This window comes from Taeniopygia guttata, chromosome 4 (assembly GCF_048771995.1).
Source record: "Taeniopygia guttata chromosome 4, bTaeGut7.mat, whole genome shotgun sequence".
In the NCBI taxonomy this organism is placed as follows: Eukaryota; Metazoa; Chordata; class Aves; order Passeriformes; family Estrildidae; genus Taeniopygia; species Taeniopygia guttata.
The window spans coordinates 40,009,141-40,034,621 of record NC_133028.1 but is presented as its reverse complement, the minus strand read 5'-3'; the positions used below and the strand labels follow the sequence as shown (position 1 = coordinate 40,034,621).

The 25,481-nt window shown below is 35.6% G+C and overlaps 1 long non-coding RNA gene across 1 annotated transcript in view; it reads left to right on the top strand.

Annotated features, from left to right (window-relative positions):
• LOC140683959 (uncharacterized) overlaps positions 1-25,481 on the top strand; it is a 117,446-nt gene that overhangs the window by 31,716 nt on the left and 60,249 nt on the right. The window contains exon 3 of the long non-coding RNA XR_012055656.1: positions 310-384. This is a non-coding gene — a long non-coding RNA (uncharacterized lncRNA). The remainder of the gene's footprint in view (positions 1-309; positions 385-25,481) is intronic.

The window sequence follows — 25,481 nt, the reverse complement described above, 5'->3', positions numbered from 1 at the left end:
CCTTTGGGAGCATTCTTTGCACCAGCTTCCAAGTGCTGTCATGACCTGGCACAATAGGAAAAAAGGGCATAAAGGGCATCTGCTGGGTCCTAGTCCCACTAATTAAAGAGAAGGAGTGGATTGCAGGAGCTTCTTCATGGTGAGACAATCTAATCAGAAGATGGGATTGATGGAAATGATTGTGAGCTTTTGCTGAAGAACCTCAGCATGTTTCATTCTGATATGTGTTACCTCCTTGGAAACACGTTTCTTCTGATTTTGGTTAATAAGAAAGTTACAAACTCCTTCTATTTCTGACCTATTTTGCAGCTGTTCTCAAGTCTTCAGAAAATAGCTGAGGGACACAGAAATATTTTTCTTCATCTCCTTTGAGCAGATGATGAGGTAAGTGTTTCTCTCCGTTGTTCCCTCTCGAGTTGAAACAAGGTATGGAAGTTCCAGTTATTTAGTACTCACATCTTGAAAGCCCTGTCTCTAAATAATGCATGTTGCCTGTATTCAGGCTGTAGCTTCAGTATTTCTTATGATCTATAGGATAATTGCCATGGATATATCTAATTCAGATAGAATAACTGACAGAAAGGAACTGCAAAAACACACCTGTATCTTTTATTGATTACTGTCACAACAAGAAGCTATTTTTTTTCAATATAATTACTGGTAATGTTTAAAGATTTAGTTAGTTTTGAGATTAACTACAATTATGATTTTCTCAGTGACCTATGGGATTTTAACACGTGGGTCACTGTGAAATATACATGTAAAATTCTTAAAGGGCATTCATCAGTATCAAAGGCTCTGCTTACAGATAAAAGGAATGATTCTTGAGTCCAGGCAAACAAAAGGCATATTTATTTAATGGATAGTCAAGGTCTTTTAAATGACAGTGTTTGTAGAAAATAACAACTTGTTCCTTGCACATAAAAAACATTAGTGCTGTTGCAGAGAACAGGGATCATCTTCTGAGATGCCTCTAAAATGTTTTTTTCATTGGCAAAAAAAACATTTGGGACTATATTTTTCCAGTTTTATAATCAAACAGGCTGATTCCTTGGGAAAAAAAAAAAAAAAAAGAAAGGAAAAAAGAAATCAAAGATGTATGCTTTCCTCTGGTAAAACCAAGGTAGAAAACCATAAAAAAGACAAGAAGTAATTGTTGAGAGTTTTTAAATAAAGCCCTGTATTGATTGAAGTAAATTTTGGATTTATGGATCAGCAGCGAGTAAGGAACTCCATATGATAAATATGATTACGCTTTTCACATGAGTGACAAAACCAAAAGCATATCGGTATTGTTTTGCAAGAATGGAGTTGTTGGCACTCTCTTCCAATTCCAGTTTGGATAATTATTTTCTCCTTACTGAACTTCACCTGCAGTTCAAAGTAGATGCAACCTTCAATTTCTATTATAAAATATTGTGTAAAATCGCTATAGCCCTGAAAATTCACCTTAGAGCTAGCTATGATTCCTGGGCCTGGAAAGATTCTGGCATGGTGTACATTCTATTTGGAAAGAACTTTGTGATCCTGGTAAAGTGATATGCGTACATGAATATATAACATCACTAAATGTTAGGTAAAGTGGGAATTTCCAGCTAAAACAGTCAGATGGTATAAGATTAGCCAAACCTTTGATAGGAGGGAATGAATCAATACATTACTCTTTAGACCATTTTTCCTCTTCATTCACAGTTCTGTCAGTTACTTGATCAGAATAGTTTCTCTGACTGGAGATAGAAGAAAAGGAGAGAAGAAGGCTGACTAAAGAGAGAAATGCTGTTTTAGCTTAATCCTCAGCTGAAAGAGCTGTAACATTGATGAAGTCAGATTGTACCACAATGGAGGAGCATATTCCTTCCATCACAAAAAAACATCCCTCCTTCATATCTTTCCTTCATGTCTCTTGTGTCTCAGTATAGGAATACTGCTCTAACAGCTATACTTTCCTTTCTAATGTTAGACTGGCTCTTAATAAAATCAGGAGATCTCCAAAAAGCTGGGGCACTTACTCCACTGGTAAATGTGTTAAGATGGGGAAAGAAGAAGGTAGAAAAATCAGACATGCATTTGGGGCTATTGATGGCAGGTATCACTTTGACTTTATTATTTATGCCAGTCCCTCTAAAAGCTTGTTGTCTTTCAAAATACACCTAAAGGCTCATTAAAAAATAGAATTTGTAAGCAATGAAAAGAATTACTTGTTTATTTTTTTCTTCTGTTCCACTTATCATCTGAGAGGGATACTTGACTTAGTTTTCAAGATTGAAAAATGTATTTTTAGATAAATGTCATTATTTTTCTCCCCATGTGTAAAATTTAGCATCAAGAGAGGTGCATGACTTTTGTCAGCAAAAAAAAAAAATTTAGTATGTAATTTCCAGGTGCTTTGCATTGGTCTTTTTTATATATTTCTATGATTTGAATATATTCTTTGAATTGAATACTTGATTTTGAAATTATGTAATGTTAATGGGTTTTACCGTCTTAATATTTTCCTTGTACCATCTCTCAACAGTTTTTCTTCTAATGCTGTACCTACAACTATTACAAATTATTTGAAACAGTTGCCAACATGGCTTTAAAGACCGAAATTATTTTGTAAGTTCGGGTGGTTAAGTCATAATGATACTTAGCTCCCTCAGCACGAAAATGTACATCTCTTAGCAAGTTACATTTTTTTTAAATCTTCAAGCCAAGAATCCAAAATAGGATACTGAGATCCAATTCCATTATCCACTTCATAAAAATAAGTTTGAGATAATTATTACTGGTTGATAAGTAACTGATCACTCACTGATCCTGTTGAGAATATGAAGCTAACTTGCTTTTGCTTCTTTGCAAGTGAAGTGCATATTTCTTCATCAATATAGAAAATGTCATTGCTTTATGGATTGTTTTTTTTCTTTTTTTTTTATTTTTTTATGATTTTTTCCTCTTAAAAGGGTATAAATGACACTCCTTTACCCATTCCCTATTCAGATCTATTCACTACTGAGTTCAAAACCCCCAAAATCACACTTTTTAATGTACCTTAAAGGAGCAATTAAGATAATTTCTGATGACAAGTGTCTTATATCAGACATAGTGAATTAAACCAGTATTCCTCCAAATCAAGCTAAAGAAACCATAAAGCTCAGATTTGGTGGTAGGGTAGAAGATGCCTCAACAGTAAAAACAGTAATTCTAAAAATTTAATAGTTTCAAATGGCATATTTAATTTTCTCTGCAATATATGTCACCTGTACAAATGTGTGTTAAAGAGGTGCTGTCATGAATCTAAAATTTGCTGGAAAAGTAGAATTTTTCTTTTTATACTGTACAACCTAGAGAAGAATAATAATAAAAAAGAGTGACATCGAGTGCTTTTAATGTTCCAACTTGTCAGTAAATGTTATAAATAAAATAAAGTCACTAGTTGTATCCATAAAATGAATGCCAGTTTCAAAACTAAATTATAAATTTGCATGAATATTATACGATTTGACTAACAATTATAATGTCTAATTTTTTTCAGAGATTTTGATATATGTTACCAACATGTCATTTTCTAGATTTGGTCCAGAGATATGGAAAACAATTTTCAGAAGACCTTTCTCTATAGTTATAAAATTATAAAAAATCTCTGCCTCTATTTGCCTGTCCTAAATTTACATAATTTATGTCTGTGTAATTACTCCTCGGGATTAGGTGTCTTTAAGGGCATTAGCTATTGAACAGAGATGTTTCCATTATTTTTCCTTTGTAGGATTTCCCTTTTTAATGATAAATTTGTTTACTTTTACATCTTTGTGGCATTATGACAACATGCAGTGATTTCTAAAATGGCATTTTGAGAGGTGCCAAAGGCAAGGATTGTCTCATGGGAAAAGACCCATAAGATAGTGAGTACTGAGCCAAGGAGTGGAAGGACAGAGTGGAAGGCTCTGTCTCCAGTCTTGTTCTTGTTTAATTACTTATTTAGGAATTGTCCTTTGGATATGATTAATACAATCAATAAACTGACTGTCTCTAATAATACCTGATATATGTCCATACATTCATTTTACAGATAATTTCAAACATGTTTCCTTTCTGACCTCAATTTTACATGCATTGCAAAAATTTCTCTCCCGTTTAATTAGTTTTGATCATCAATTTGATCATCCAATAAATTTGATTGTCTAATTTCTTCAATGAAGATTAAGAATGATTGACCCCAAAATCTGTGTGCTGCATGCTTTACGGAAAAGAAACCTAATTTCCAAAAGAATAGATTTGTATTTTAGAATACTGTCTGAAGGACTGCTGTATTTCTGCAAAACTTATATACATCTAGTGCATCCAAAAGTGCATCTTTGTGCTTTCATAAAGACATGGAGCTTTTATACAAAAAAATACCCACTAGAGAGCAAGGTGTATAATTTATACTATTAGTCTACAGTAATTATATAAAACTTGCCTTATCTATATTAACTATTTATAAAACATCTTATCTTGTATTTATTTTTAAAAAATGGTTCAAAGATCACATTAGAAGACAAAGCTTGGAGTGAAATACTTACCAAAAAAGCTCACTATAAAAACCTCTTGTAGCTTTAAATTAAAGTCCTCAAGACCCCAAATCTTCCTGTACTGCATTACCATCAAAGAGAGTGACATCTATCGATTCCTTCTCATAAGAACAAAGTGACCTACTGCTACTTTTTTTTTGCCTTCATAGGCTTTTTTTTGTAAAATATCGTAAAGGAGGGGTAGCCTTTTATATTACTTGGCATGCTCCTTGAAAAGATGAAGATGATACACATCAGAATAGAGACACTGACAGATGAATTGCAGCAGTGGTGTCTTTAGCAAGCTGGATCAACTTGGCTGCAAATTTGCCTGAATCAGCAACTTTAATAATTGTAGTTTGTGAGGTAAACAATGAAATATCAGATGCTCGTATTTATATTCCGATATCCTGGTTAGCTAAGCCTTCCTCCCCTCCCCTCCCCTCCCCTCCCCTCCCCTCCCCTCCCCTCCCCTCCCCTCCCCTCCCCTCCCCTCCCCTCCCCTCCCCTCCCCTCCCCTCCCCTCCCCTCCCCTCCCCTCCCCTCCCCTCCCCTCCCCTCCCCTCCCCTCCCCTCCCCTCCCCTCCCCTCGCCCTCCCCTCTCTCGTTTTATCAAAATTAAAAGCAATTTGATGATTAGGGTTCCCAGTCTTTTGGTAACAAGGCACTAGCTTTGAATTTCCAGAAGGATTTCTGTTCTTCATGCCCCATTTATGGCCATTTTTTTTCTTGCGTCACATTATCCTTGATTTGAAAGGACATTTTTCTCTTTTTGATACAGTGCCTCTTGATATGTCTGGAGAGGGCAATCATATCAAACCTTGGACTTTTGGCAGGCTAAAACTCTGGTTTTTCTCTCCCACAGTATCTATTTCTCTGTGATATCTATAGCTCTTTTCTCTATCTGTAGCAGGAATGATCAGAAAATTTGTGAAATTTGAAAGCCCTTTGAGCCTCCTGTGGTCACAGAAATGCTTCTTTCTCTCTGCAGAGGTTGAGAAGCCCTTGCCAAACTTGCTCAGAGGGATATTTTTCTTTCTGAGTGTGGTGTGGGGTGCTGTGGTGCTGAACAAGGCAGGAGCTCTGCCATAGTCCCACATTAAAAAAAAAAATCTTGTCTTCTCTTACACCTGTGATATAATAACTAATAAATTTGGATGTTCATAATCTGGCTCAAGTACACAGTAAAAGGTGGTTTAGTTTATCACCTCACAATTCTGAGTATTCTGAACTGAAATCCTGCTAGTGTGGGAGCACCCTGGTGCCTGTTTATTTCTGTGTACCTAAATTGCTGAGTTATAATTTGTCAGAAAACGTGAGTTTTAGAATGTAAGTAGAAGATAAGTAGGCATGATTAATTTCCATTCTTGTACAGAGCGTATTTCTTTTACAGTTTCAGAAACCTGAGCTGCTTATATTCAGGATATATTTTGAATGGGTCATTCAAGTAGCAATGTGGGTGCAAAATAAGGTCTCAAGAAGGTCTGCCAATGAAGACTGCTGCTCAAAGCCAGAAATCTGATTTAACAAGCAGAGCTAGAGATCTTTAGAAACATATATTTGAAATAAATTTCAATGTAATATGAAAAGAATTGAACAGGACCAATTGCAAATTGCATGTTATGCCACTATGTGTAATGTATATGTTGCACTGTTGAAGACTGTGGTCTCATCACTGCGCTGAAAATTTTATAACTGATTAGAGTGAGATGAAGATTTTTTCAGTAGTCCAATCTAAGCTCATTTGCAGCTATTGTGAGACAATAGATTCTCTCATGCTTTCATTATTTTGTAACTCTTATCATGTAAGTGTGACCAAATAATTTGAAACTTACATGCTTATCCAAAGACAATGCAGGGTGAAATTCTGGATAAATTCAGTGAATACAATGCAGATTTGTTATGTATCTATGTAAAAACACTTAAAAATATTGGTAAACAAATCTATCTGAATTCAGTTTGATTTTTAGACTAGCGTAGGTCATGTATAAAATTTTCAAAATTATTCCTTAAAATATTTAGTTGTAAAAATTAACATTAAAAATATAATAGCATTTATGAAATGTTCTTGGTTTCCTTTCTTTTAAAATCTTGTAAGTTAATGGTGAAAAATGGGAAAAACACCTCTGTCTTTATAATTCCCACTCAAGTTTTTGAGATTGCTTTGCCTGCTTAAAAAAGAAAATTAAAATAGGCAATTAGATGATCTACACTTATTTATTTATTTATATCAAAGCTTTATGATATTTCATTAAGGAAATAAGGCACTGAGGCCACTTTATGAAGCATTCATAAATTTAGCATGAAATAAAGTCAAAACTGTACCCACTTAAATGTTAACATAAGATTTTGATTATGTGTAATAACAGCTGCACTGGAAGATGGTCTCATTTTAGCTGATTTAAAATAGGATCTATAAAGAGGAAAGCTTCAAAAGTTTGCTACTCTATTTTCTTCTGATTTCTTTTTTTTTTAGAAAACCAATTACTTAATTTTATAAGACTTTGCAGGATATATAAAACTCTCACCAAAAATTGATATTTTCTTCTTCCATTTAAGAAATGAGCAGTAATTCAGAAATAATAATAATGATAATGACAAAAAATGTCAAGAAATTTGGTGCAATGGGGCTTTTTTTATGTCTTTTTTTTTTTTTTTTTTTTTTTTTTTTGTAGCAAAACCAGTTTGGACACGTGCAAGCAAAATGCACAAACCTAAAGAAAATAAACTTTTTGAAAACCAGATATAGTCACAGAATGGGCAGGTTGGAAAGGACAAAGTGGGTCAGTCAGGTCCAGCCTCCCTGCTCAAGCAGGGTCATCCCAGAGCACAAGGCACAGCACTGCATCCAGCTGGTTCTTGAGCATCTCCAGTGAGGGAGACTCCACAACCTTTCTGGGCAACCTGTTCCAGTGCTCACTCACCCTCACAGTAGAGTTCTTCCTCATGTTCAGGTGGAACTTTCTGTGCATCAGTTTCTGCCCACTGCCTCTTGTCCTACTGCTCAGCACCGCCAAGCAGAGCCTGTTCCATCCTCCTGCCAGCCTCTCTTCAGGCATCAACGAGGTCCCCTCTGAGCCATCTCCTCTTGAGGCTGAACAGGCACAGCTCCCTCAGCCTTTCCTGATAAGAGAGATGCTCCTGTCCTCCAGTCATCCTTCCTGCCCTCCACTGGACCCAGATAAAGAATGAATTATTTAATGGAAAAGGAAATAAAGGGCTATAATAGCCATGTGAAAAATGCTTTATTGATGTTTAATTTAGAAACATTTTCTTTTCCTTTCCATTTCTCTAGGTCTTAAACTCCTGCAGGATAGAAATCTCTTAGCCTTACTCCTTCAGTTTTATATATATATCAAAACAAAGATTACTGACACTTGCAAGAATTCTGGATGTTAATTAGAGATATGTTATTTTTGGATCTCTAAGATTTTGGCCTCAGTAGCTTCAAGGAACAGTGAGTTCTATTCTGCTGTGTGGAAGAAAAGGTACTTATTATGAATTTAGCATCCTTCAATTGAATTCTTTCAAACCTATTTATTACAAGGAGATGAGAAGCTCCTAACCATTTCCAGACTATAAGTAAATGTGTTTTTTTATTCTGATGTCCTTAAATTAAAACAAGAAGTAACATTTTTGTATCACCTTTTTAAGTAAAATGATTCCAACCTTACTGAGCGTTTTTCCACCCCTTCGTTAATTTCTCTAGAATTTTTTTTCAGAGATTTGAGCTTCCTTTTCTGAACCTCTGCCTGTTTGACACTTCTTTTGAAGCCCTGTGATCAATGCTACACATAATATTCTGGAGGAGGTGACATGTTAGATGGATATGTGGTAATTTCTTGACTGTGATGGCACATTGAGCAATTGATGTTTTTTATTTCCTCCTCTTCTCTCTCTTCATTGTCAGTAAGTTTGGAAGTCACATCCCTGTACACGAGTACCACACAGAAATTGAAAGGAGATATGATCACTCTTTTTATTCTCTTCCTTTGTATCACTGTTGAATTCAATTATTGCTGTCTTTGAAGTTTTCTGGCTCAGAAAGTAATATCCTCTTCTTTGATAAGTGATTTGGTGTGGAGAGAAATACTTGGATGGTGGCTGGGGTAAGGGCTTGTGCTGCTTTCTACTGAAAGAGCCATGCCTCTCAAGGCATCAGAGCTACGCTGGGAGCTGACGAGGACAGATGCCAGGAAAGTCTCTGACTGCAGCCACTTTTAGACCCTTTAGAGGTTTAACCTGCATGCAGCAGATTGGTGTGACAGTCTCTAGTCCTCTCATGGCAAGGGGTTTACTACTAGAGGATATTCATGGTCACTTCCAACACAACCTGTTCTATGATTTGAGAGAAAGAAGGCATTTTCCCTTTTGTCAGAGTTTTTTGCTTGGTTGTGTTATATTATATTGCCAGGGAACATTGGGGGGTTTTATCAGAAAGTTCCATTTTGTTGCGGAATTGTTAAACATAGGCAGTATCCTTCATCACTTCAGCCTTCTCCTCTGCTGTGTTTTCATTTTAAAGGATTTTGATCTTTTTTATTAAGGGCTCCATTCTTTGGTCAGATGCTGAGGCATAATTTGTGCATTGAGGAGTGTTTGATGTGGGTGGGACACCGAAGAGTTTCACACCATCTGTGTAAGAGATGTACTGATTAACTTGATGGAAGTAGCCTTTATACAGAGTATAAAGCAGTGCTTTATACTCTGAGTTCCTGAGTGTGTGTGGAAGGGGAAGAGGGAAAAAAGGAAGGGGTGAAGGGAAGTTATAAGGAAAGAAAGGATGTGGAGTGAATGTGAACATAACTGCATCCTTAAAGAGGGGTGTTTGCTGTATTTAGAGGGTATGGCCTTAGACAGGAGTACAGACTCCAAACCTGTTCATTAATTTTGCTTCAAGTAGTTAGAACATAAACCAGAATTTATCCCTCACTGTAGCCTGTGTTCTAGGCTGCAGAATATCTTTTCCACTGTCTAATCCACTTGCTTTACAAACTTTATATGAAGCTGGCTTTCAGCTATGTGCTATTATTTTTGTGGCTTCTCAGACTCCTCTTTCTCCCTATACTTTTAAAGTTGAATTATAGGAAACTAAGTCAGAGATATATACCTCATTAAAATGAACAAACAAGAAAAATTAATATTTCAGTGCTGTGGAATTTAAATCTCTCTTAGATTTGGATCTGAGATCTGTCTCAGATATAAAGGCTTTCCCTAATAACAAATCCTACATTAATAGTCAGAATCAGAAGAAAACATCATAGAAAATTGTCAAAGTGCCTGAAAAATGTCCAAATTTCTCTTCCATTTCACACTTATCCTACAAACTTGGCGGTTACCTAAAAATGAAGTGTAAATTTTGAGCTGTTATACAGGTTCTTTCAATTAATTTCTTCACTCCTCTCTAATGTTTTATTGTATAAGTGAACTTGGAAAATACATTTCTTTTTCTTTTTGGTATTATTATTTTAACTTTTTTTCTTTTTGAAGTACTAAGCTTATCATGAATTCTAAAAATCTAATCTTCTGTAAGTGTTGGTAATGTGACAGTGGAACAGAGAGGCATGGCTTCTTCCCACAAGGTTTTGCTTTCATAATGAACTAAGTCATATGAAGTGTGGAATCTGAGATAAGGCATGAAATTTTTAGATGGTGCCAGCTGGAATAGCTCCATTAAAATCAATGGAAAGATACCAGTTTTCACCACCAGCTTGTAACTCACTCCCAGGGGAAATAAAATGGCTGATAAAATGTTTCAGTCATGAACCTCTTAGAGTGAACAATTGATATGGCAAGGGCAGATGCTGGTATTCAAAACTGAAGATAATTTGGGATATTATACTCTGGATGTGATAGAATCTGTTAGTTTCCTCTCTATCACCCAGTATCGCTTTGAACCTGACTCATATTTGAGCTTTTAAGAAAGTAGATGAATAATATGAAATTTCTTAGGGCTGTGGAGTAAACTGTGGGCTGCTGCACAGCATTAGGAGGCATTCTTGCTTTTTAAAAACACTTAAGCAGGGAAGGGGAAAATCAAATCTTTTCCCCTTCATTCCTCACAGGACGCATACTGAATTGTACTGCTGAGTCGTTTGCAGCAATACGGGTATTGACAGACACTGTTACTACTAAATTCAGTAAAACCTAATTTATGATGATAAATATGAATGTAATTTTTTATCTTTTACTGTAAGGTGGGTGTGGGATGCCATTTTCTAAACTGAATATGGCAATAGCAACAGCTAAATGCATGTGTGAGGATTCATGGATGGGCTTGGAAAGAAGGGCAAGCAGTTATGTGTTTTTCAAGAACCACTTTCAGATTTTGTGAATTCTTACTGTGAGCTCAGGAAGCCCCCAGACGAGAAAAATCTAGACTAAGAAGCAGAAACACAGATGATTTATCTATTTTAACATTACTGTTTAATAACATGATGAAAATGGAGAAAAAGAAGCAGGTAAGAGGCAAAGCAGAAAGGTCCCTTCTCTGGGAAATGGTGACAGACTTTTACGAATCCTGTTTCTACAAGATGTGAAAGCATTTCATTTCATGGACAGCCTGGTTTCCCCATTTGCATTACCCTTGGATCAGTGCACAAGCAAGTTTCTCACTGCAAGTTTTACTAATGAGGTTATTGTTAAGCAAGAAAGCTCAACTGCTTCCCTTCCAAATGAAAACGGGAACATTTCCATGGTCTAAGATTTGCCCTCTAGCTAGGCTCCTGAAATCTCACCAAGTTAAAACTTATCCTCTACCCATTTTAACTATTACAGTGGCCAGGAATGGACTTTAAGCAGTTTCAAAATATGCCCCATTAACTTTAATATGTGCTAAGAATTTTAATTTTAATTCTCTGTCTTTCAATACAGCTGTGCTTTTCCCTCTGATGAAGGTTTTCTGCTGAGGAGACTACTCGCACTAGAACAATAATGATCTTATTTTTCCTGAATTCTTAAATTATTCAGCTCACAAGTTAGATCATAAGATATTTCAGGCTGGAAAGGATCTCAGGAGACATCCTCATGCAATTTCCTACTCAAAGCATTATCAGCTGTGAGGTGAGAGCAGGTTACTCAGGGCTTTATCCAACCAACTCTTGACAACAGTATTAAAAATTGTAAGAGCAGAATGGAAATTGTAAAAACTTGTAAGTTCTTGAAATAAGAGAGATTATAAATGCACAATTATTAGATTTAAAATATTAGAAGGTGCCTTTTTGATTATTCATTTTGGTACCTGTTTATGGCCCTATTGTCTTTAAATTTGTCTGAGCTTTTTTTAATCTGCTGCCTCTGAGCGACTCCTGGGGCAACAAATTTCAGAAGTTCACTTGCTACTGTACAAAAATATTTTCTTTTAAAAACTTTTAACTGATATGATAAACTCATTAAGAGCTAGCTGTTTCTCTTTGGGCTTATTCAATAAATAGTTCTGAGTTCACTCACTCCTGTGATTTTACAGACCTTCAAACACCCCATCATCCTTCTCTTTGCCTCAAACAAAACCAGTCTTTCTCATCTATCCCTGTTAAGGTTATTACTCCTTCTCCATACCTTCTTAGCTCCATTATGTTTTTCTTGAGGTGCAGGAGTGCCCACAGTACTGAAGATGTTGGTGTGGAAGAAGCTGCTTAGCCTTGATGCCTGAAGTCTGCCAGAGACAGTTGTGTAAACCATAGCTTTTAAATTATATAGTAATGGAACTGAAAGAAACTGTACAGCTGTGGTGTCACTAAAAAAGGAAATTCTCTGTTGATCTTAGTGGTGGACACTCAGTTTATCTGGATGTCTTACTTGCTTTTTGAGCTGTGTTTTTTGCTTGCTCTCATCCACTGCATCATTGAGTGTGGTTGTATTGTGATGACTAATGAGTTTGTAAATGCCTACAAAGGTAAGCAATTAGTATTTGTCATGCTGTTACAGTAAGAGTAAGGCAAAAGCATGAGAAAAAAATGAAACCAAGAAAAGGTTTTTATAGATTTCTGGACATCTGAAGATTACCTAGAAATCCACATTCACTGTTTACCTGGACTGCAAACCTAGCTGGGGTATGCTCATCAAACTCTTACACTCGTTTTTGTTCTGGCACAGGAGGATGTAGGCTAGGAGATATGGATGGTGCTTGCTTCAATGTGGCATGGGACTGGAAGAGGCTCTTAAGTCTGCTAGAAAAATGTTCCTGCATGTCTTGTTCATGGTGATCAGTTATGTGGCCAGAAGACATTCCTCATAAGAGAAAAAGGCTAGTACACCTACTTAAAATTGCTAATTTAACTGAGCAGTCAGAAATATTCTGTTTCTCCTCATTCCTTAAGTCACCCAGACAGTTTCCAAAAACTCAGTGAAATGGCTTTTTCTCTGACACCATCTCTGAGAGGTACTAGTCCTGGCTTTCAAGATTCATATCACCTCATCAAATAAATTCCTGTGCTACAATAGCTGAACAAAAGTTAAGGAAATTAAATAATATGTAAAAGAAGTTTTGAAAGTTTGAAGCCAGATTTTGATTAATGCAAGTAATACAAGTTTCCTCAGAAAGCAGTGACTTTACTGGAATTGTAAAATATATTTTTTTAAATATAAACTGTCATGTTACATGAAACTTTATTTCCTGATACCAGCAGTGATTTTATTGACAACTGTTCAAAGAGGTTTTATTTTTAACAACATGCCCTGTCATCACATGGCCATTCACTGGAAAGGGTGACTATAAGTTTTTTTGATGGCTCACATTTATTTTTGCTCAATGATGAAAATAATGAATTGTTTTCATTAAAGATTTATGTCCAAATATGTGTTGTGGAAGCAGAAATGTTTATTATTCAGATCTCGTCTGAATTCCTCTCAGAAAACTTTGAAAACTTTGGAAACTTTCCAGTCAGAAACTTTCCACAACACACTACTTTGATTAAAAAAAAAAAAATTAACCATAAGAACAACATGAAGTCTTCTAGTGTCACCAAGTCTACAGTCACAGACAAATAAAACCAAAAACATTCTGAACAAATTCATTACTACATATAGGTCTTCTAGACTAACACTGGAAATTAAAGAGCTGGATCATCCTTTCTTGGAAGTTTTGCTATGATTTTCTTCAAATTAGATAAGATATGATTCAGTATTCATTAGTGCCTATTTAACAAACATTTGGTTACAGTATTTACTTATGAAATTTGCTAAAGGGAAGCCTTTAGAGATGCAATATCTCACTTTCATTTCAGTCCTGAGGGATAGGAAGAAACTCATGCATAGTAACTATCATTTTCATAAAGTTAACAAATTCACACTGCTTGTACATAATAATTGTGCATCAAATGTGAAAATATGCAGTAGGAGATTACGAACTGTTAAAACAATGACAAGATACCTGTGAGAGAAATACAATTCATTTTTCTAGGCAACATTTTCAAGTTACTCTTTACTTCTTCTTTTAGATGAGTTATGACATAGTAACATCACTGAGACAGTTGAATGTTATGATACATCAGCAGATTACAAAAATAAAATTAGGAAACAACATCTAGATTATTCTGTGTAGTTTAGCGTCCTCTTCATTCCTGCATTTAGAGTACATATTCATCACTATTCTAATTATTCCCTATGTGTAGTGGATACTTTTAAGAAGATATTTTAAGCACAAAGTTTAAGTAATATTATTTTAGTAAGAGTAATGAGAGAAGCTTAGAATTTTGACTCAGTTCTACTGTGATTCTATTTCAAAGTCAAAATAAATTCAGAAACAACTTCAACATATTTGGACTTTATGCAGTAGGGTCAAAGGTTTCATGCCAAACTTCAGTTAGCCTTATCTTGATCCCATCATAATATTGTAAGTCTCTAAGTGTATCCAAAGTATCATTACACAGGCTGGAACAGCTAGAGCAAAGTGGCACTCTGGCATGTCTCTGCCATTAATTCTTCACAAAAATGTCATTGCCACAAAGCGGATGTTGTAGTGACATCTCTGCCATCAATTGGTCATTAAAGTATCCCCTCAGCTGCTTATCCAGAGAAGTTTTATAACTCCTTTGCACATTCAGACCATGCAGCATATCAGGATAAAGACCGTAATGTTTTTCCAAAACAGTGCTTAAGCACTTTAAAATGGGCACTGGAAATATTTTCTCTAGTCATTATCTTCCATTTTGTCACACAATACTGTAGTTCCACTACTGTAATGTAATAGTATTTTATAATGCATATAATATCTGAAACACTCTATCAAGACATATTTTATGAGAAAAGCTTATAATGTAGCTCTTTTGCCTCGTAGAAGCAGGAAAAAGCCCCTACTTCAACATTTTTATTCTGATTCCTAACCATAAATAAACTGCATTGTGTCTCAAAATCATAACAAAAATAACTTCTGTTACTCTGTAACCTCCTTGCAGCAGAAAAAATATCCTCACTTGAAAATACACTAGTCATACAAAGACAATGTATGAAATCTTTAACAGGAAATTTAAATGTAGTCATGTAAATGTGAGAAATATGGGAGTGATATGTAGCATGTATGCATGGAAAGATGCTTTCTCAAGCAGCAGTTCACTGTTGGCATCAAATCTTGCAACCAACCTTCCTCCAATTCTCAGCAAGAATCTAGCCATAACCTGTGTGTCTTAGCAGGTTTTTATTAGGGCCCTAACAGCAAAATTTGTTAAACCAGTGATTTAATAAGTTACTAACTACCAGTATATCCATACAGTGAAACCCTTTGTGCTGTTATTCACTTCATTTATTAACAGTAAGTTTATTAAGTTGCAGTAGCACCTTATCAAACTCATAATGGAATTAAAAGTAAGAATATGATTGGTGAGATCCAAAAAAATATTAGGGCACCAACTAATTATTGATATAACTACACTAATCAAAATAAAAGTTAAAATCAAAGAGGTTTGCAGAGATGTTTCAATTTAAAAAAAAAAAAAGCATTTTGATTTGCTGTATTTCTAGGGTTGCTTTAATTGAAGATGAAGAATAAAATGGCTAGAAATTATTTCACTTGCATTATTCCTGCCAATGCTTTAGAATACAATTTTTTTTGACCGTGTCCTCTATTGAGGTACTTTGACTTGTTACTTTTGATGATATCTAGAGTGGAGAAGATGAAAAAGTAACAAAGAAAAATGGTAATCCAGAAAATGAAGACAAGGAAGACTCATATATAAGGCCTGATAGTGTTTTCAGACCATTGGACTTGGCTAGATTTCGAAGCAATGATTTCTCTGTAGAAATAAATATTTGAAAGTCACAGTCTTGCGTACACCAAGTCCCTAATGATGGTTACCATGAATTTATTTTATCTCATTGAATTGAGCACTGGTCCTGAATCATTTTCCTGGCAAAGAAGGTAAAAATATCTAATTTGTGGCTACTTTCATTTGCTGTTATTGGTAGTTTAGTATAGTCTGAAGCAATCCTGAAAGTCTTCTATATCACTCTCCAAAATCTTGACTCGCTTTATGGTTGGGGACCTAAACAACTGCTGCAGAGCAACTGTTTTCTCTCTTGTCAGTGCATAAGCCAAACTATAGATGAAAAGTTGGGCTATGAAATTGCATTTTTCTCTCAGAGTAGCCAGAAATGTTAAATGTTCAAATTCATATAATCATTATGTGTAATTTTAAATACAATAAAGCAGATGGCTCAGAACAGAACCAGCCTCTTTTGGCTGTTGACTTGCTAAAAGAAAAACGTCTATTTATATTAGAGCAGGAAAATTTTAGCTCTGAAATTGGGTTCCTTTGTTGCTTTACTCATCTCTGCAATTAGGAAAATATTTTAAAAAATGAAAAAGTTGTTTTTTAAGCTTTCTTGTATTTCAGCCAGCTGATGTGTTCTTTGACTGTATGATTAACACATCCTTGTTTTCCTAGAGTACAGATAGCATTTTTTTAGAAAAGTAGCTGCCATTAATAAATTATCCAGAAATATTGATTCCAAGCCTGGCTTTTCTAGAGAGTGGATGTAGTTTGTCTGTAGGTAAAACTATCCTTGAGCTTTAAATTTCATAAGAACATTAATAGTAAATAATTTTGCTCGCACTTCATCCCAGAATATCATTATTCATCATGTTAATTTGGAAATTTAGCAGCAGCTTCAATTTTGATTTTCCTTTTTCCCAGTTGTGATATAAGCACTGTACATATTTATTAGCTGAAAGACCCAGGCTTAGGTTTCCTGTGATTTTAGAAAGAATGTAACATTTCAGCTATAGCTTGTGACCTCTTAAGTATTGAAATAAAAATCCATAGCCTCATTCAAGGACTTCTAAAAACAGTAACTTTCTTTGGATTCCTCCCCTGCCATTTGATGATGTCATGTCAAATTGTGCTCCCTTGTTCCACATTCTAAAGACTGGTAGATTGGTGTCTTTCAATTACTGAGAAAAAAGCCTTGAAAAAAGTCATAATTATTTGATTTTGTGTTTTTGGTTGGTTGTGGTTTGTTTTGGTGTGCATATATTTCTGTGAGAAGAATGACTGAATTTTAAATTCCTTAAATAATAATGATCACACATAGGACTTAAAAGTATTTTGTGACTTATGGAAATTTTTTATCATCATTTCATAATATGGTGGATTGATTTACAGATATCACTCCAGAAGTTAGTGATACTTGTGCAAAAATAATCCAAGTTGTGTAGATCACACTAAGTGAAAAGCAATGCGAACTTAGAATATCTTGTTGTTTCTTTTATTCATTGAGCCACATATGTGTTTTTAGAAATACTATATATAAATCTGATACCTTAGTGTAGTTTCTACTCTGCCATGGACCACAGGAAGAGAAGAGGATAGAAAAACTAAGAGCAATTAGTCTATTTGATTTTATGTCAGTTTTCCAGATAGCTACTTAGGAATGTTGAGACAGATATAGATGTATGAATCTCTCATTCCTAAGAGGACTTAACTGAGAAGAGTGTCAACATATCATAAACAACTAAATAGCCTAATTTTACCTGCTTTCACTCATCACTTTCTTGAACACAAAACTAGTTTCAACAGGCCAGCTGAAAACATCATGTCCCAGGGCAGAAAGCTGAGGCAACTCACTGTCTGAGAGCACATAAATAGATAAATAAATAGGAAAGAATTAAAATAGGAATTGTGTGGAACTGTGATGTGTTTTCCCTTCTCTTCAGACACAAAGGAACAACAGATTTCTGCCTTATTTCTGGGAGTGCCAGTGCATTTATCTTTGAGTTTTACAGCCAAAACAATACAATCCTTTTTATTTTATTACATCAACATACTCCTTGAGGAAAAACCAGTGCTCTGTAAGATCACTCTGGAATGCAGCAATGGGAATGAACGTGCGGTAAAGCTCATCCATGTCCTGCTGCAGGCATACAGGGTCTCTGCAGCTCTCACCCAGCAGCAGACATGAGAAACCTTGTCTCATCTACAGGCTGCACAAGGTGGAGCCACGAGTGGCTGTCTTCGATGAGACCTATTTATATGAGAATATTTTTTTCACCTCACCCTTCCCCCCTTCCTAATCAAATGCAGCTCAGGCAGCTGTTTCTGAATTTCATGGCTATTCTCTTTGTTTTAGAATAGCCTTTAGAAAATCAGTATGGAGGGTGCTGACAAGGGAAACCTTTGCAGATCTTTTGCAAGGAATGATGTGCTGTAGGCCAGGTATTTGTTTTACCACACAGGGCTGTTTCCAGCAACAGTCAGGTCAGTGTCTGCCTTTCAGCACTGATTGGGGTAGAGCAGTCAAAGAGAGCTGCTGGAGAGCTCTGGATAATGAGAACCTGAGATCTTGGCAACACTGGTAACAAACATATGCAGGAGCATGGGTGTGGAAGGTAACTGTGGCTGGCAGCCATGCATTGTGCTGGCATGCAGTTGCCACTGAGGACTTGCAATTTAAAGAATTTCAAATTAGATTTAATGAAATTTCTTCACTATATGGAGTGGATCAATCTTACCAGACATGCTGGCGCTACTGAAGCAGCAAAGTCTGCTACGAATATGTGAGCCTAGTCTTATGGCCTGTGTCTATATTATAGAGACACAAGGAGGCAAGTTAAGCATGAAGATGTGTTTTTTTCTGGAAATTTTAATGAAAATATAGTTTTGCTTCTCATCTTTCTACAAGTATTGGAAGACTGATATGGAGGGTGCTGTGGAAGCTTTTATCTACAACAAAGAGAAACAACAAAGGGACTTTTTACTCATTAATGAATCAGGTGAGCTAAAACAAACTCTGGACTTGGGAATTAAATGTGTTTGACTTATTCAATTATAACAACCTATGTCTTTGAAAGCTGAGAGATCATCTTACATTTATATTAAAATGTTACATTATATCTAAAATGCCTTGTTGTATAATAGTGGAAAGTAACTGGAAGAAAATATATATCTGTAACTTCAGTAGAGAAAGAAAATCTGGCTATTTAGCAAAGGAGAAAGAGTGGGGTGGGTGAATAGACTCCTACAGTGAGAATTAATAAGTGAAGTTATACAATGGACTGATTTTTATGGCTCAGACATAAACCTTTGAATGCAAAGGTTTATAAAGTAAATGCTGACACTCTCTTAAACACTGTAAAACATTCTGTAATAGTACCAGATTTCTGCTATTTCTTTACAAATATATATATATTTTAATAGCTAAGCCTTTTGAGAATAAGTAGCAGAGATTATAATAAGAACTACAGATAAAGGTATATTTTTCTTTACTCCAGTATAATAGGTGTCAGTGGCTTTCCAGCAACATACTATAAGTAACCACAGTAAAACTCCTGACCTCCTGCCATTCAGTTAAAACCTTCAATATGAATTACACTTTTAAAAATATAAGCTACTTACTCAGTTACTTGAAATAATTCTGCTGACTATTGATTTTTTTCTCTCATTATGTTCACATGCTTCACTCACAAGAAATGACTTCTTGGTTCAAAAATGAAATATCCATTAGTGCCGCATTTCTTAAAGATCAGTTTATGTGCTTTTAGATAACCATAATCATTCCACCCAGGCACCAAACTTGTAATATTACTTATGGTTTCAAATTCATAATTTTGATCCAGAAGTTACAGAAATACTAATTTATTGTTATGAACCTGATTTAATCTCATCTTCTTTGAAAAAAATTGTTCCTGTTAGGTAAGGATTTAAAAATATAAAATCATATTAAATTGCTGGGTTGGTTTTTTTTTTTTTTTTTTTTTTTTTGTTTTTGTTTTGTTTTGTTTTTTAATTGTGGGCATTTTGACCTACTACTATTTTACTATTTTCAAGTAATAATTTAAAAATCTCTATTATTGTCTTTTATGGATAACATGTACTTGTCAAGTTTAAACTTGTCCTCACCTGCAAGTTGGATCTTTCTAGAGGTTGCTACTGGGAACTGTAATCTGTAAAAGGAGGAGTAACTTCTCATTTATGACAGCCTTAAACCTTTCTGTAGGTAATGTGGGAATTGATTCTATTTAGAAATAAAGAATTATTATCATCAGCCCTTTCCATCCTTCCACAGTAATGACTGATTATACCCAGGCTGGGATGACAATATAACAACTTTTAAAAAGCAAGATGCTTCCTTTAAAAAAAGGAACTAGAACCTAGTAGTCACTGAAGTAGGTATACACTGAAAATGCTGAAGGTGAAAGCACTGAATATGCTTCAAAATGAGCTGTTTGCCCTTTTCTCTAAACACTGGTGTCATAACATGGTGGTGTGTAACTACTGCAATGACTGCTTGAGTTTTAGGGGACTGGAACTTCTTCTCTGGCTGTTGGAGGCAATCCTTTCTCAAGGATCTGGTATCTATTAATTCCAGACTATGAGTGCCATCAGCCTTTACAGACAGGGCTGCTAAAAGCCTCTTCTGATATGACTTCAGCAGCATTTGTGTGCTAGGTTGAACATAGGAAATTGTTTAAGCAGAATAATTTTTATATTGAATGTAAGGGATGCAAAATTTTTTTAGCTACATGCTTGTGTGGTACAGCATCTAGGAGATGAATAAAGGATGTTGAATAAAAATTAAGGGATTTCTTTCATTCTAATGTAAACATTACAAGATTAAGCAATGTTGATCAAAGTTTTAGGGTAGTGGAAGACAAGGTTTACCAAGAGAATGTGTATTCTAATAACTTTTGCTGTGTTGGAACCAGTGATGTCTTAGGAACTGGTTTCTCTGGAGACACAGAAGAGGAAGGTGGGAGAGAACGAGTAAATTCTTTACTATGGTGTCAAGTTTGAAAAAAAATATTTTTATGGTTTTTAACTGCTTCTAAATGTCTGCTTTCATAAGAGACATTTGCATGTATCTGTATAGACATTCTATTCTTTTTATCTGTTAACTGGCTGTGAATGTTTATTTCCACAAGAATTTCCACATACATTAAAAAATTTACTTTGTTTATCCCTCTTGAAATTTGCTTTACTACTGCTGCTTACATGAATCTTATGAAAAGACACAGCATGGTTGCAAAGACCCTCAGGGCATTTTTTGATTATTCTGGGTTTATTTTATCAAAACTTTTTTGCATTTGATTTTTTCAACCCAGTTTTAAAGTTGAAAATGTTTAGTCTTATAATTAAATGCCTAATCTAGATTCACATTTCTATTTCCAAAACCAAAATGTGTGTATGAAATATTGTTGCAACATTCTCTCCTTATTTAAGCCACATGATATTTTGGGTTGATGTTATTTCCAGAGAGAAAATAAAGAGAACTTGAGGTTAATCAGGTGAAGTCCACAAGTACTTTTTGATTTAGCTCCTGGAATTTTTGCTTACTCTGTAGGATATCTTGAAGTTTAGAAAATAGTGTACGAAGAAAAATAGACACACCCAGAATCTTCCGCTGCTTTTAAGAACTAATCTAAGAGAAGTGGCACTATGAAAAAGGAGCTATAAATTGGAAGTGAAAACACATTCCAGTGGTTTGTAACAACACCAATATCGTTCAATATTAATTCTGTAGTGTATCAGTTGCAACATATCTGGCCCTTGTTATCTTTGCACTATTTTTATATCCCTATAAAAGAAGACTAGTCCATTATCCCTTAATACCATGTAGAGTAAATTACTGTGGGACACAAGGATGACTGTGGAATTTGCACCCCTTGATCTTTTTTCAAAGTCAAATCACATCAGATTCTCCTTTCTGTCTTCATAGAGTCTTGGCACTGCTAAGAAGCGAAGAAGCAGGTTATATATTACAAAGCAGGCCATGCTTTGTGTTACAGTTTCAGTAAAATGCTAAAATACACTCACCAATTAGAACAGCTTATTTTGCTATCCTATTTGAAATCCTTTTTCAGTTAACAAGGTGATGAACAATAAGGGAATTATTTGGATATTTTCTATAAAACTGAAATTTACTATACTCTTGCAGCTCAAAATAATTTTGTGTTGCCACTGTTCTTTTCCTCAGGCAGAACACTTTCTTATGAGCACTTTATTTTTGGTGGTACAAACCAATGCATTTGGAGCTTTTATACTGTAATTTTTTTTTTTTTTAATTTAGCTGTTCTCAACAGTAAATTCTAAAGCAGTAATTAAATTTATAATCCAAATTCAGTCCTTAGCTGCAGGAACTACTTGGAAATTTAGGACCACTACAAGGATTCTTCTGTATTTATTTTAGTGTTGTGCTATGAATTCACATACTGTATTCTGTATTATAACAGTATTCTGAGGAATTATTTTTGTTAAAAACTATCTTATAAATGTAGTATCTATGTACATAACACCATGCCATTTCATTAGGTTTGTAGCTGGTGCAGAATGAATATGTCTGGTTGATTGAGGAGAGGATTGAACTTCTGGAAAAGGTGTTTACCCATTCAACCACATTTAAGCTTTCTCAATCCATTTAAGATGTGGTTTGATAGTTTATCCATTAGCTGTAAGCAAACCTAAAGTGTAATTGTCTCTTCTTCTTCTCATTCTCAAAGATAAACTCTGAAGTAACCTGCCTTTGTCTGTGAGAACAGAAACTAATGTAACTTTCAGAAATCTTTCCTGTAACAGAAATTTTTCATTCCTAATTCTAATGAAAAGACATTTGGAGCTTCCAAACACCTTTTCGAACATGCTGGAAGTGACATTCATGCCAAATTATTAGATATAAAAGCAGTAAAGTGTGATCCAGAGTTGTGACTCAGAGGTTATCAACTGCTAGAAAAGTGGAAGAAGCCTGAAGCAAGTACTGGAATTGTCAGAAAAGGTAACCAAGTCATATTTCCTGTATTAATTCAGTCACCCAGGATGAGGGGGAGAAAGCGAGCAAGGATTGTGGTCTGTGCAAAATGCTGGGGAACAGTTTGTTTGCTGCCAAGTTTGCTTGTGGGCTACACATCAGAAACAGTGAAAAGATACAAAGTATGCAGATCCAACAGCATTTGGATTTACCCTGCTCAAAATCATGTTGACATAAATATATATTCTAATTCACTGAATTGTATGAAACTTGCAGTTAGTGTACTCATGTTGGGGCTTACACTTTTTTTGTTATTACAGGCTATTTTTGTTATTATAGGCTACATTTTTAAAGTCAGTTCAGGATCTTTCTGAATTAATCACTGCGGAGCAAAATAGGGATACGTGGAGCAGAGGAACTGTTCGTGACTACTGAAAATGGGAAGAGACGGCTGTGTGTGTGATTAATCGTGTTAGTTTGGGTAGCTACATATCACTTTCCTAAATATCAGGGCTCTGTGCTCTTATTTTTAATCTGCCATCTTTGATGAAATGTAAACAGGCTATACATTAACTATCACTGTATCTGAAGTATAAAACAATATCAGATCTCTAGTCCCAACTTTCATCAGAGTTTGCCGGGGTTTTACTTATGTATATGCATACATAGAAAGAGAGAGGAAGAGCACATCCTTGTCACCAGGAATTGTTCCTTTAAGAAATGCTAAACACAGATTTGATAAGTAATTTATACATACTACACAGTTATACCTCTGCAGACTGTGGAATGGCTCCCAAACTCGGTTCTCATCATATCCCACCCTGCTTTTCAAAGGGTATCTCCTTCTATTTCCTTGTTTGTGAAGGCTCTGTGGGTTTCTGCTCCCTACACACTAAAAAGCTTTGTGAAAAAACAAGCAAGAGGCAATATCTTATGTTCTCTCTGTGGCTTTGGATTAGGCTCCCCAGGAGTGGTTGAGCATGGCATCTTGAGTTACACTGACAAATAATGAATGATGCTAAGCTTTTTATCTAAGTTGTATCCATTTAGGGACAAGGGCTGTAGATGGTGTCCCTTGTCTAATCACTGTCTTATTTTGCAACAGGCAAGCACTGAAACTTGGTAAAATTGTAAAATGTGCTCTGTGAATTTATACACTCCAGATTTGCCTATAAGCTTCATTTTTAAAGAATTTATCACTAAGCACTTTTATCACTACTATGTAGAATGAACTAAATGTTGCTTTGAGTACTGATGTAACTTTCTGAAGTGATGGACAATAGAGCTAAATGAAGAAATGCAAATATTTATTGTTAAGATGTATATGTTTTGGTTTGGTAGCTTTTGCTTATTTTGGTTTTTTAAAATTATAAATCTGAAAAAAAGGTCATCTCATAGACCACATTGTCTTCTATGGGGTTTCCAGATATTTTAACAACTGGTGTGGATTTTTTTTAGTTTGTTGGAAATACCTGCAGTGAATGACAATAGCTTGTGCCCTAAGCGGCAAGGCTACCAGGCTTCCTGAGAACACCAGAAACCAATTAACCCAGGAGCTGGGAACCTAAAACAAACTGATGCCTAGGACTTGCTGTGGAATTTCTTTCTGAGACACTGACAGTCGACTTGTTTGGAATTTGCTGCTAAAAGGGCACTCAGTCACCATCGCTGAAGCCCAGTTAATTAATCCTTGTTAGAAGAGCTTTACCCTGAATGCCTAATGTCTTGTTATACTGACCTTTAAAGTAACACTTGTAGCTGGGATATCTACCTAAGAGCACCCTGTCTGCTGAATGCTGGGTTTCAAAAATAGGCACAGCAGGGTCCTCACACTCTTTTCTTTTTGTTCAAGACTGTCATACTTGTCCTGCTTTTATTCAAAACTTTTCATCTAGCCACAGTGCAGACACAGCTATGGCTGAGAACACTCATCCTTTTCATGTTCCCTATGGCCTCTTGCAGACATAGCCAATACCTTCTCCAAGGACTTCGCTGTGCTTGTAATTGCATTGTCATCCTTAAAAAGTTTTTTCTGGCTGAAACGAATTTCTCACTGCTCATAAAACTTTCACCTGTTATAACAGTTTATAGTTCTAGTCTCATAAAACTAATTCACAAAGTCTGCATATAAACAGATCCGTAATTTCTGATTTGCTTTTAGCTTTTAGTATAGACTATTTGTAAGATATAAACATGGTGTTTGGCTTTAAGAGTGGATTGTCTAAACATCTCCTATCTACCTTTTATCAGGCAGTGGATAAGCAGCAAGTCAGGCCCCTCTGCATAAACAAGCTGACATAATCAAGATTATGAGGCTTTCTATATCTGCCGCTATCTGGGCATTAAAACCTCTCACAAGGCAGCTCCCTGTGCCCTGGGGTTCAGAGTTTGCTTCTGCAGGCTGCTGCTACCTGTGCAGCTGATGAGCCAAACGGTGTGGCTGGGAGCTGTGAGTGGGCAGGTCAGCTCTTCAGCAGCATCCTGCTGCTTCTCCTGTTTGGCACAGGGCAGGAAACGCTGGAAGCCACGTCTTCCCAAAACACCATGAAAGAAGTTGTTGGGAGTCCATGAAGTCAAGGAGCTCCACATTTTGAGACTGTTTCTAGAACGAGGAGGTTGGTGGCTGGCAAGATGTCAGACAGCATTGCCTCCAGAACTGGAAATCAGCTGATTCCAGTTTTGCTGAATCACATTTCCAGAGGAGAGCTGTTAGGTCAGAAGCTTTTTCACCTAATATCATGAGCAGGACAGTAAAAGCAGCATATATTGCAGGAGAGGATT